Source organism: Balaenoptera acutorostrata, chromosome 1 (assembly GCF_949987535.1).
Source record: "Balaenoptera acutorostrata chromosome 1, mBalAcu1.1, whole genome shotgun sequence".
NCBI classification, from domain to species: domain Eukaryota; kingdom Metazoa; phylum Chordata; class Mammalia; order Artiodactyla; family Balaenopteridae; genus Balaenoptera; species Balaenoptera acutorostrata.
Genome location: NC_080064.1, coordinates 42151039 through 42161326, shown reverse-complemented (window position 1 = coordinate 42161326; position 10288 = coordinate 42151039). Strand labels below are relative to the sequence as shown.

Below are 10288 nucleotides of genomic sequence, written 5' to 3'. Positions count from 1 at the left end.
TTCACAAGGGGCTCAGTCCAGCCAACTCTCTTGCTATTTAAACTGTTCCTTGCATATGTTTTCCCCTTATTTCACCTGTTTCAGCCCCGCATCTCTATTAGCCCTTGAGCACCCCCAGGGCATGTCTGCCCCACAGGCTAGCTCAGGGTGGAGCCTCTGCAGGCTGCTGAGAAGGTGTGTTTACTGTGGCTGCCCTGGGCAAGAAACAGGAACCAGTAAGGTCAGATCATAAAGGAACTTCCTGATTTCCTCTACCCTGGCCATCTCTGTGATCAAAGGACATTTGAGAAGATTTATCTTTTTACATGCTACAGAATCCCATGTAACAGAATCTGCTTTTCCTTAACCAAAAGTCTGCCAGAAGTGTGAGAACCGTCAGTAACTTGAGGGCAAAGCAAGTGGGAAGGAGGACTTTCGCCCTCCCAGGCAGAAAATTAATTATAAAATCAGATTGTGTTACCAGAATTGTTTATATCTGTGTTTAAGGAATTTGCCATCTTCTGAATCTAATAGATGGAGCAGTCAGAGCTTGACTGCTACAACAGTTTTAATTTGTTTGGAAATTAGTCCAAATAATGAAGAAATGCTTTTCAATACAACACGAAGGCAATACAATTGGCATGTTTCCTTTAAACAACAAGGACAGTACAGTTCACAACGTTGAATAATTAAAGAAATGCATACGTCAGAAACAGGTACACTTCTGGTTTGGATGGATGCCTCTTCTAAGGGGATACTAACACCTAACGAGGTTCATAGTTTAGTCTTTGGTGTCTGTATCATTTTTGCCCTTTAGAATAGACATGGAAGCGGGTAGGCCACCTTACCTTCCATTTCAGAGAAAGGAAACTCAGACTGAGAGGATGGGGTCATCTGCCCAGGGGCACAGAGCTGAGCTGGTGCTCTCAGCACCCTCCATGCTGTCCCTTTCTGGGTTTGGTAAAGGCTTTGCCCTGGCAAGAAATAGGTAAATGGCTTTCCCTGGTAACTTGTGGGTTTTAAAAATGGGTAAATTAATCCGAAGTGTTAATTGTGAATGGTGATATAGACAGAGTCCATACATTACAGCCTCAGAGTCTATTTTCACATAGAACTGTCTCCCTGCCCCAGTTTTATCATTATCAAGCCACTGTGTGACCCTGTGCATGTCACTTTTCCTCTCTGAGCCTCAGTTTCCTCCTCAGCAAATGGGGGTAATATCTACTTCACCGATTTGTATGGAAATTAAAGACATTGTGAATATACTAACAAATAGTTGTGAATTAGTTAATTGGCGGTTGTGAAGTGTTAGACAGTTGTCAAGTCCAAGATGCTATAGTGCTTAGAGCCATGCTTGGTGCCCAGCAAGTCGTGAGCCGTGCCTTCTGGGGTTGCCCCTGTGCCCGTCCTCAGGGCATGCCCGTCCTTGAGGTGAGATGTAGCCCCTCGGTTCCAGGAGTCACAGAAATGGCATTCCTCAATAAATGATTGAGCTTTGAGAGATCTCATCATAAAGTTTGGGAAAGCTTCTCAAACTCACTCCTGAAGAGGGGAAGGTTGCTCCTTGGTTCCCTGCTCCTTCTTTTGCTGGGAAATTTCAGTAGATTCGGGTATGGCCTTGGGGTTGGGGGGCAGGCTTGCCTGTTGGAGCTGAATTTTATTTTATTTTTTCTGGGTCCTGAGAGGTAGACCAGATTTCAAAAAGCAAACAGCTGGAGGAAGGGTTCGCCAGGCAGACGCAGCAGCCTGAGCAAATGTGTAGAGGTTCAGGGAGCAGGGGAGGGAGAGGCTGGGCAGTGGGTGGGGGCCAGGTGGGGCTAAGGAATTAGACTTGTTCTTCTGACAATTGGGAGCCATTAAAGTCTGGGGGAGAAGAGTAGCATTTGCTGATTTCCCAATAGGCACTTTGCATATGTCAGCCATTTAACCCTGTGAGGTAGGTATCATCATGCCCATTTTACAGACTGAGAAACTGAAATTCAAAAGGCAGAAGTAACTTGCTACAGTCACACACTTTGGAAGGGTGAGAGTCAGGATTTGAAGATTTGAGGCTAGTTCTAATCATTTCCAAAACCCTTGCTCTTTCTAGCACAGCTCGCTGCCTCCCAGTGCAAAACGGTATATACTCAAGTGGGAAATTGGTGAGGTCAAGCTCCTGCGGGTGGCGACCATGAGGGATTGAGCAAAAGGAGAGACCAGAACTGCCAACTCCTGATTTCCTCTGTTCCTCCCAACGGGAGGCTCAGAGGCCTGCAATACCAGGTGGGCAAGGCAGTATTCTCCCCTCCTTCCCTTCTCTCATCTTCTCACCCCTGCTGTTCTACTGGCCTCCCTTCCCCTCCAGCCTGTTAACCAGCCTTTTATCACACTCCGAGATGTCTGGGGACAGCCTATTTCCGTGGCTGGGTCTCAGTCCTGATAAATGATTTGCATGCACAACACACAGCTGAGAAATGGTGGAGCTGGGCTGGAATCCAGGAAGTTAGAGCTTTTTGCATTGCACTGTTCTCACCATGCCTAGCACATAGTACGCGCTCAGCAAATAGTAGCTCTTTCCCTTCCTGCAGGAGCCAATGTCCATCCCACTGGAGGGTCAGAATTTCAGAACCTGAAGCTACATTGGCTCCACCTTTCCCTTTGGAGGTAGCTCTTGTCCCTGGCCAGATTTCAGCTTTTTCTGGAGGAGTAGGAGTGCGGGGGTTTTCCTGGGTCCACAGTTTAGGCTGAGGAGGCTGTGGTCCAAGGGTCTGGCCGTGGAGAGAAAAAGGGTGGCTCAGGGAGGCCCTGGCTGCTTTGCATGCGGGATGAGGTCTCCTCTGGTCAATTTGCTTTCACTAATGTCAGGCCCCTGCGGCGCTGTCGTCGGTTGCGTAGCAACTGACCGAGCAGCACGGCAGAGGTGGCCATGCATAAAAGATGACACATGATGGTGGGGCATGGGGTGACGATTTGAAAATTTAGATACAGTCGCAGCAGGAATATGAACTGGGCGCTCCACATGCGGCATGGGGGTGGGGGACTCTCTTTGTCTCCTCCCACGTCATTCAGAAAGCCGGGTTCCCACCATATTTATAGAGGTTTGGGGAAAGGGAGCAGAAAGGGGAAAGGGTGGTGTTCGGCTCCAGCCCCCAGAGAGCCAGGGGCTGAGTTGGTGGGGGCTGAGAGGGGAACAGGGAAGGAAACAGGATGGGCGGCAATGCCAGCAAGGACAGAGGGCCTCAGGGCATCCTGAGGACCTTCTCTGGCAGCTTGGATCCTGGAGACCATCCCTGCCCTGGTGCAAGAGTAGTGAGAGTGGCTGGTCTGGATACCCCTCCTCTCGGGTGGGTCTCCTCTGTGCTGCTCCTGACAGCTGCGGGGAGATGAAGTGTGCTGGACTTGGCATCTCCAGGTCTGGATTCTAGTCCCAGTCTTGCCTTTTCCTGAAACTAAGAACTTCAGCAGGTGACTTTAAATTACATTCAGTTTAATCCATTCAATACCAATTGAGCACCCGCTATGAGCTGCGTGCTGACCTAGGGCCTGGGGACACAACATTATAAAATACAGTCCCTGCCCTTGAGTAGCTCTCAGTGCGGTGGGAGAACAGATGTTCAAATCAATAAATTATACTCCAGTGCAATGAGTGCAAAAATAGACAGACTAGGGAGGAGGTGATTTCTGCCCTGAGTTTTAAAGGTAATATAGGGCCTGGCCAGGAAGGCAAGGACCGGAGGGGAGCTCCTAGGCAAAGGAAGCAGCGTGTGGTCTCAGCAGGAGGTGAAGGGAACTTGAAGATGTTTGATGTGGCCAGGCAGTAAAACTTAGTGCCTCAGTGTCAATGAGGTCATGTCTGGTCATCTCTAAAGGTCCTCCTGGATGTGTGGGCTCAGCTTCCTGCCCACTCCCACCTCATCATGCCAGGGAGAGATCCCCTCTAGGAAAGAGTAACAAACCACACAATCACTGACGGCCACTTAGAAGTTCCTGGAAATCCATCCGACCCCAGCTCCTGATTTTCGAGAGAAGGAAGCAGGCCCAGGGTAAGGGAGGGATGGGCAGAGGCCACTCCTGAACCTGGTGGGGGCAGGGGAGGGAGAAGAGGGGACAGCAGTCAGTGGGGTGGTGGGTCCCTGTCAGTGGGGATCCTGAGGTTCTGATATGTCAGGGAACGTGGTGGTTTCACAGAGACCGGCTCCTGCAGGAAGAGCTGGTCTGGGAAATAACTCCACTGCAAATGTCACCTTCAAATGTAAACTCTGAGAGAGCAGGTCTTTATTTTTTGTCTGTCCTAACATCAACAGGCACAGGTAGATGCTGGCTGAGTAATCATGGAATGAATCATTTCTCTTTTGCCCAGGGCTTCAACGAGCTTTTGATCTTTCACAATCTTTAAGGTGGGTATTATATGCCCATTCTTCAGATGAGGAACCAACTCAGAGAGGAGCAGGGACTTGTCTAAAATCACACACAGTGTCAGATGCTGACCCCAAGTTTTCTGACAGCTCTGCCGTGCCCTTGTGCCTCCACACCTAGGACTTCTGTTCTGAGTGAACCGAGGGTCAGCTTGACACTGGTGACAGATAGAATTATGATGTTGGGAGTTTGGCCAGAAAGTTGGATTTGAGGCTATCCCTGAGGAATAAAACTGCCCAGAAAAAAGATGTAATTTGGCTAAAAACTTTGTTTGGGCCTCCCTGTATGGGCTCATATATCAAAATGGAAACTCTGACCAGGCAAGGTGGCTTCCTTTGTACCTCCTCACAGTTTTTCATCACTCAGGGGGACCATACGGGAGTTCAAATTCCAGCTCTACCACTTATTTGCTAAGTGAACTTGAGTCATTCTTTTTACCTCTATTTCTCAGTGTCCTTCTCTGTAAAATAAGGACACTAATAGTACCCACCTTGTGGTGGTGTTGCAAGAACTAAATAGATCAATATATGTGGCATGTTTAGAGCAGTGCCTGACATGTGGTAAGTGCTTAATAAGATTATTATTATCATGGAAGGATGCAATCCAGCTGGGGATAGGAGTTAGAAGATGAAAGTTGGGGAAAGACCTCCGAAGGGATCTAATAACATGGGTTGAGTCTAGGAAGGTATAGGAGTTAACCAGTCAAGAAGTGGAGGGAGGACTTGCCAGACAGGGGGAACAGGAGGTACTAAACGTCAGAGCCTCCGACCTTTTATTTAGTGGATGGGGACCTGAGGTGCAGAGAGGGTAGCTTCCCTGTGGAAGGTCACACGCTACGTAGTAGCAGAGCCAGGCTGACCTCCAGGCCCAAGGCCTGAGGGCAGAGAAGAGCTCTGGGTACCCCAGGGGCAGAGCCTGCACGTAAACCCAGCCTCAGCCCTCTCTGCTGGACTGTGTCTGGAGGGCAGAGGGCAGGGGAATGGTGGAGAGGCGAGATGGGCCTTCTTCAATGTCCAGCGAGTCAGAGGGAAAGCCAGGTCCTGCTTGACCTTTGAGCTGCCCCCTGGGAAGAAGGGAGTGGTAACTCAAGTGGGCTGGGGGCGCTGATGCTTGGAGCCTCTGGCAGCTGAGGGACTCACTGGGCTGCCAAGTAAACGGGTCAAGCCCTGGCGTTATTTGTAGATCTGGAACCTGAGTGTGGGAGCAGGTGCTGGTCTGTTTAAGATCCCAGGAGGCGCCCGGAGGAGGCAGATGCCCCCACAGTCCACATCGCCCTGTGCAGGGTCTGTGCATCTCCAGTTGCCTTTATAACCTCTACGGGCTTTAGCACCTGTGCGGGGCTGGACGGAGATTCTCACCTGGAAGTTCCCTGGGTGAGTCCTTGACTGACCTGAGCCAAGACTGACACGACGAGAACCCTTGACTGACATGAGCCTAAGAATGTTGGTCTTGGAGACAGCCTCTCTCGTAAGATGTATTCTGGTTGCTCCTGCGAATTGAGTCATGGTGGCCAACGGGTGTGGTAGCTTCTTGGGAACAATTGCTGTCTAGAGAAATGCACCGAGGGTTCAAATCTCTGCTCTACCTCCTCCTGGATGTCTGACCTTGGCCAAATTACTTAACCTTCCTCCCTTTCCTTAGCCATAAAATGAGGATAGTAGTAGCACCAGCCTCAGAATTATTCAGAAGATTAAATGAGACTGTGTAGGCAAAACACTTGGCAAATGAACGATCTGATGCAAAGGAAATGCTCAGCCAATGTTAACTATTACAGTAGGTTTCAAATTTAACTCACACTCCAGCCCAACTCTGCAGAAAGATTGCATTATTTTTTCTATTGATGATCTGGCCTTCCTTTTGAGACTCCCTTCTCTCCCCCTGCTAGTTGTGGGGAAGATATAGCTTTTAGTTCCAGCCAAGATAAAATTCTGGCTATTATTTTAATGTCAGAGGCTACATATTACTTCATCTTTCTCTTGGAATTCTTTCTGGAAGATTCTCAACTTTACATTAGACTGGGCAAGTCTCATGTACTTGGAGAAGCAAAAGAAAATAATGCATTAATAATTTCCAAAATGTTGCCTCTGCTACCCTTTTATTATTGTATTAAAGATGCAGGGCTCGCACCATCCACTCTAGGCGGTGGCTAAGGTTGCAGCACATCTTATACCTCGAGGCCAGAACCAGGCACAGGCTATCCTGGGCGGGACTGCTGGAGTGGGGCCCCTTGAGGGCACCTGCCTGCACTTGCAGAGGCAGCTGGTCACAGAAGCCCTCAGCAGACGGCCCCTCATCTCTCCACAGGCCCCATCTGCACCCCCTGCTGCCACTCCTGTAGGGAACACAGATCCAGCCACCTGATCTCCAGCTGCAGCCCTGGTCTGGTCCTCAGAGCACTGTTCAGAGACTTCTTTCAACAGTTAACAGAGAAAAGCAGCGGCTCTTGGGCTTGTGTTATATTTCTTTATTTTTTAAAAAACCAAACACCCCAAAGTCCACTCCCTTCTCTCCTTCTGGAAACTCTTCTCTGGATCAGCATCCAATTGTCTCTCCCCCACCAGCCACAGAACCCAGACTCACAGTCAGACGGAGAGCCCCAGAGGGCCCTGGAGGAGCGGCCTGATGGGGGCGGCCCACAGATGCCGCCTGCAGGAATCAGCCGGCAGCTATTCTGAACTCTGAGTCAGAGCAGTATCCCTTGCCACATGCCTGCAGCTCAGGCCTGGACAGTGGCCTGGGCCACTCTAACTCACCAAAGCATGCTTGATTTTAGGTGATATGTAAGATGGTTTGAGGTGACCTTTTGCAAGTTACTGAACCTCTGTGTGCCTCTATTTTTTCTCTCTAAAGTGGGAAGAATGCTAAACCACATAGGACTATTAGATGAATTAAATGGATTAAATAAGTCAATTTTTAAAAAAGCTTTTAGAACAGCCTCTGACACATAGTATGTGCTATGTAAACATTTGTTATTTGTTAAATTTGTTATTTGTTATAACAAATATATGTTATAACATATATATTATAAATAACATTTGTTATTTATTTGTTAAATAAATAAACTGCAAAGGACATTGCATTAAACAGCACTGAACTCATACGTTGAGAAAGTGGATTCCATTTAACTCCTCTTCCAATCTGTCTGATTACATCAAGAGGTACATACACCTTGGTTTCACACTAATATGTCTTGAGCGTCTCTCTAAGACTTGCTTTTTCCCAAATAGAAGGCAGGCTTTAGACTCATAACCTCTAGCAGGCAAGGACCTGTCTAGAATGTAATAATTTTGTTTTCAATGTAATTAATTTTACATTTACTTTTCTCTTCCTGGTATGTAATACTGATTTTCCATTTATGACGTGATATAAAATTTATTTAAGATAAAAAGGGAATAAATTTAAAGAAAAATATAAATTAAATAATGGTATTGGTGACTTATGGACATGGCAAAAATGATGATACTGGGAAGTAAATCCTGGAAGTTAGGGAAACACAGCAATGAAAAAAATCTGTCTATCTATCTATCTATCATCTATCTCTATCTATCTTCCTTCCTCCCCCACCCCCATCCCTCCTCTCTCTCTCTTTCTCTTTCTCTCCCTCTCTCACATCCCTAAAGAGGAGTTAGGACATCAATCTTCAGATATGCTTTGAGGAGTGTCTTTCTCTGCCTGTGACCCACGTGGGCCCAGCCTGGCAGAAGCCATCCTAGTGTACCAGTGTGTGTGGCCCAGCTCTCCAGACATGCCCCAGGCTGGTGTCTCTTGAGGCTCTGCCACTGCACATCTCTCTCCCCTCATTCTCTCTCTCCCTCTCCTTTAATCTTCTTGCCTGGCAGAGTGGCTGTAAATTACCACATTAATTTCCAAATCAAGCCAAGTTCCATAGTAACGGAACAGCTTCCATCCAGACCTGAAAAGATTCATTAGGAAGTTGATTTGCTAAGTGCCCTCAACTTACTCCTTCAAAAGAACTGCTGCATTTACCCAATTGTGGTAGCTCTCCAGGGACCAGGGCTCCAAGTAGCTGTGAGCCTGACACCCAGGCTGCAGAGTGAGTCCTTGATCCAGTGGGGTGGGAAATTTGGGGATTCAGTAACAGTGGAATGTAGACATTGGGTGGACATCAGAAATTTGGGTACATCGGTGGGGAGACGCTGATCTGCCTGTCCCCTTTGAGAACTCCTGGATGCCTTCAAGTTCTGTTTGTAGGTGGGCTTGCTAAACTTGCTGGGAGAGGTTCCTGAGGAACACTTTAGGAGGGACAGTCAGGTCCCAGGATGCTGGGATTGTGACAGTGGGGTAAAAGTAGGGGCATAGGACACCCCAACCTCTTTATGTCAGGGGGAGGGCCTGAGTAGCCAGGGAATATATTTCATGGTTAAAAGGGGCTGGTAAAATATTTATTTTATAAGGTTCGAGTCATTTTCAATGTAAAGTGTCCCAAATAGGCTATTGCTTGGAAGCCTTCATATTCTCATCTATAAAATGAGGATAGTAATACCTTCTTACAGAGTTGCTTGTTGTGAGGCCTGAATGGGATCATGTATGTAAAGCCCTTAGTACGGTGCCTGGCCTGAAATGACTTCTCTCTATCGACGATGACAGTGACGATGAGCAGTGACGAAGGTGACGATTCACGGTCCACGTTTCTGACAGCAGCGCTACTATCTACTCATCCGTCCATCCCTCTCCCTCAGCACTCCCTTACTTAGCAAGCAAACAGATCCTGAAGGCGCCCCTTCCGAAACATCTCTCCGTTCCACCACCTGCTCTCCCCTCACCCGCAACTGCTGAGGCTGTGGTCACGTTTCATTTGGACGCTGGAAACAGCTTCCCAACAAATGTCCCTGCCCTAGTCAAAGCTGAGAGGGGCGAGCGAAGCAGTTTCTCCTCCTTCCTCCCTCCCTCCCCTCTAAGAAGTAGTGGTTAAGGTTAGGCTCTGAAGTGATTAAAACTCTGGGGAAGAAAGACACAGAGTCTGGTCAGAATCCACTGCTCAGTAGCTGTGTGACTTCTGGTAAGGGACTTGACTTCTCTGAGCCTACATAAAACTATGTGGTGCTTCTTCTTACCTTACGAAGTACTATTAGATTCAGTGAGATTGTGTTTGTGAATTGGTTAGCCCAGAGCCTTCCGCAGAGCAAATGTCTGGTAAATTTTAGCTGTTCTGCTCATTTTCCTGGGCTGGGCCTTATGCTAAGTCCTGGGGCCCAGACCTGACAGTCAGAGGTCAGCCAGCCTGGCCAACATATCTGTGAGCTGTGAGGTCTTTTTGAGGGAGTGACGGTAGAGCCATTCTTTTAAATTTGAGAAAATATTTTGAAGAGGCATCATGTTTATTGCTTTCACATATTTTACATGATTTAATTTAACTGTGAGGAAGGCAATAATAACAACAATAGCTGACAAATTATTGAGGATCTACTATGTAGCCTAGCTCCGTCTAAGTGCTTTTCGTGTATTGTATTTTTTGATTCTCAGACAGTCCCATAGGGTTAACATGACTGTCGTTTCCCCATTTAACTGACGAAACAGAGGCTCAGAGAGGTTAGACAGCTCAGGATCACGCAGCTAGAATGTGGGGTCTCCCTGACTCTGGATGGAGTCTCAGCTCCTCACCATTATACTAAGTCTCCTGAAGACCCAGAAGACCCAGTTTGCAGATGGGAAAACCAAGGTTCAGAGAGGCGGCAATCCTTTTGGAAGGGAGTTGCAGGGCAGTGGTGTGACATGGGGGGGTGGGTAGGTTCAAGGACTGTCTGTGGGGGAAAGCCAGGGCTGGTGCGGAGGGCCACCCTTCCAGGAATAGAAACACGGTGCTACCCCTCCTGGCAGCACCTTCCGTGGGGAGTGCCAGCAGTTTCCTTTGAAACAACTTGAGGCCAGTGTGCAGGCTCGCCCAGCAAAGTCT

The 10288-nt window shown here is 48.0% G+C and overlaps 1 long non-coding RNA gene across 2 annotated transcripts in view; it reads left to right on the top strand.

Moving 5' to 3' along the window:
* Nucleotides 1-1856: 1856 nt before the first annotated feature.
* The window catches only part of LOC130705539 (uncharacterized), a 45184-nt gene continuing 36752 nt past the window's right edge, over nt 1857-10288 (top strand). For both annotated transcript variants that reach the window (XR_009005820.1, XR_009005819.1), the window contains exon 1: nt 1857-2241. This is a non-coding gene — a long non-coding RNA (uncharacterized LOC130705539). The remainder of the gene's footprint in view (nt 2242-10288) is intronic.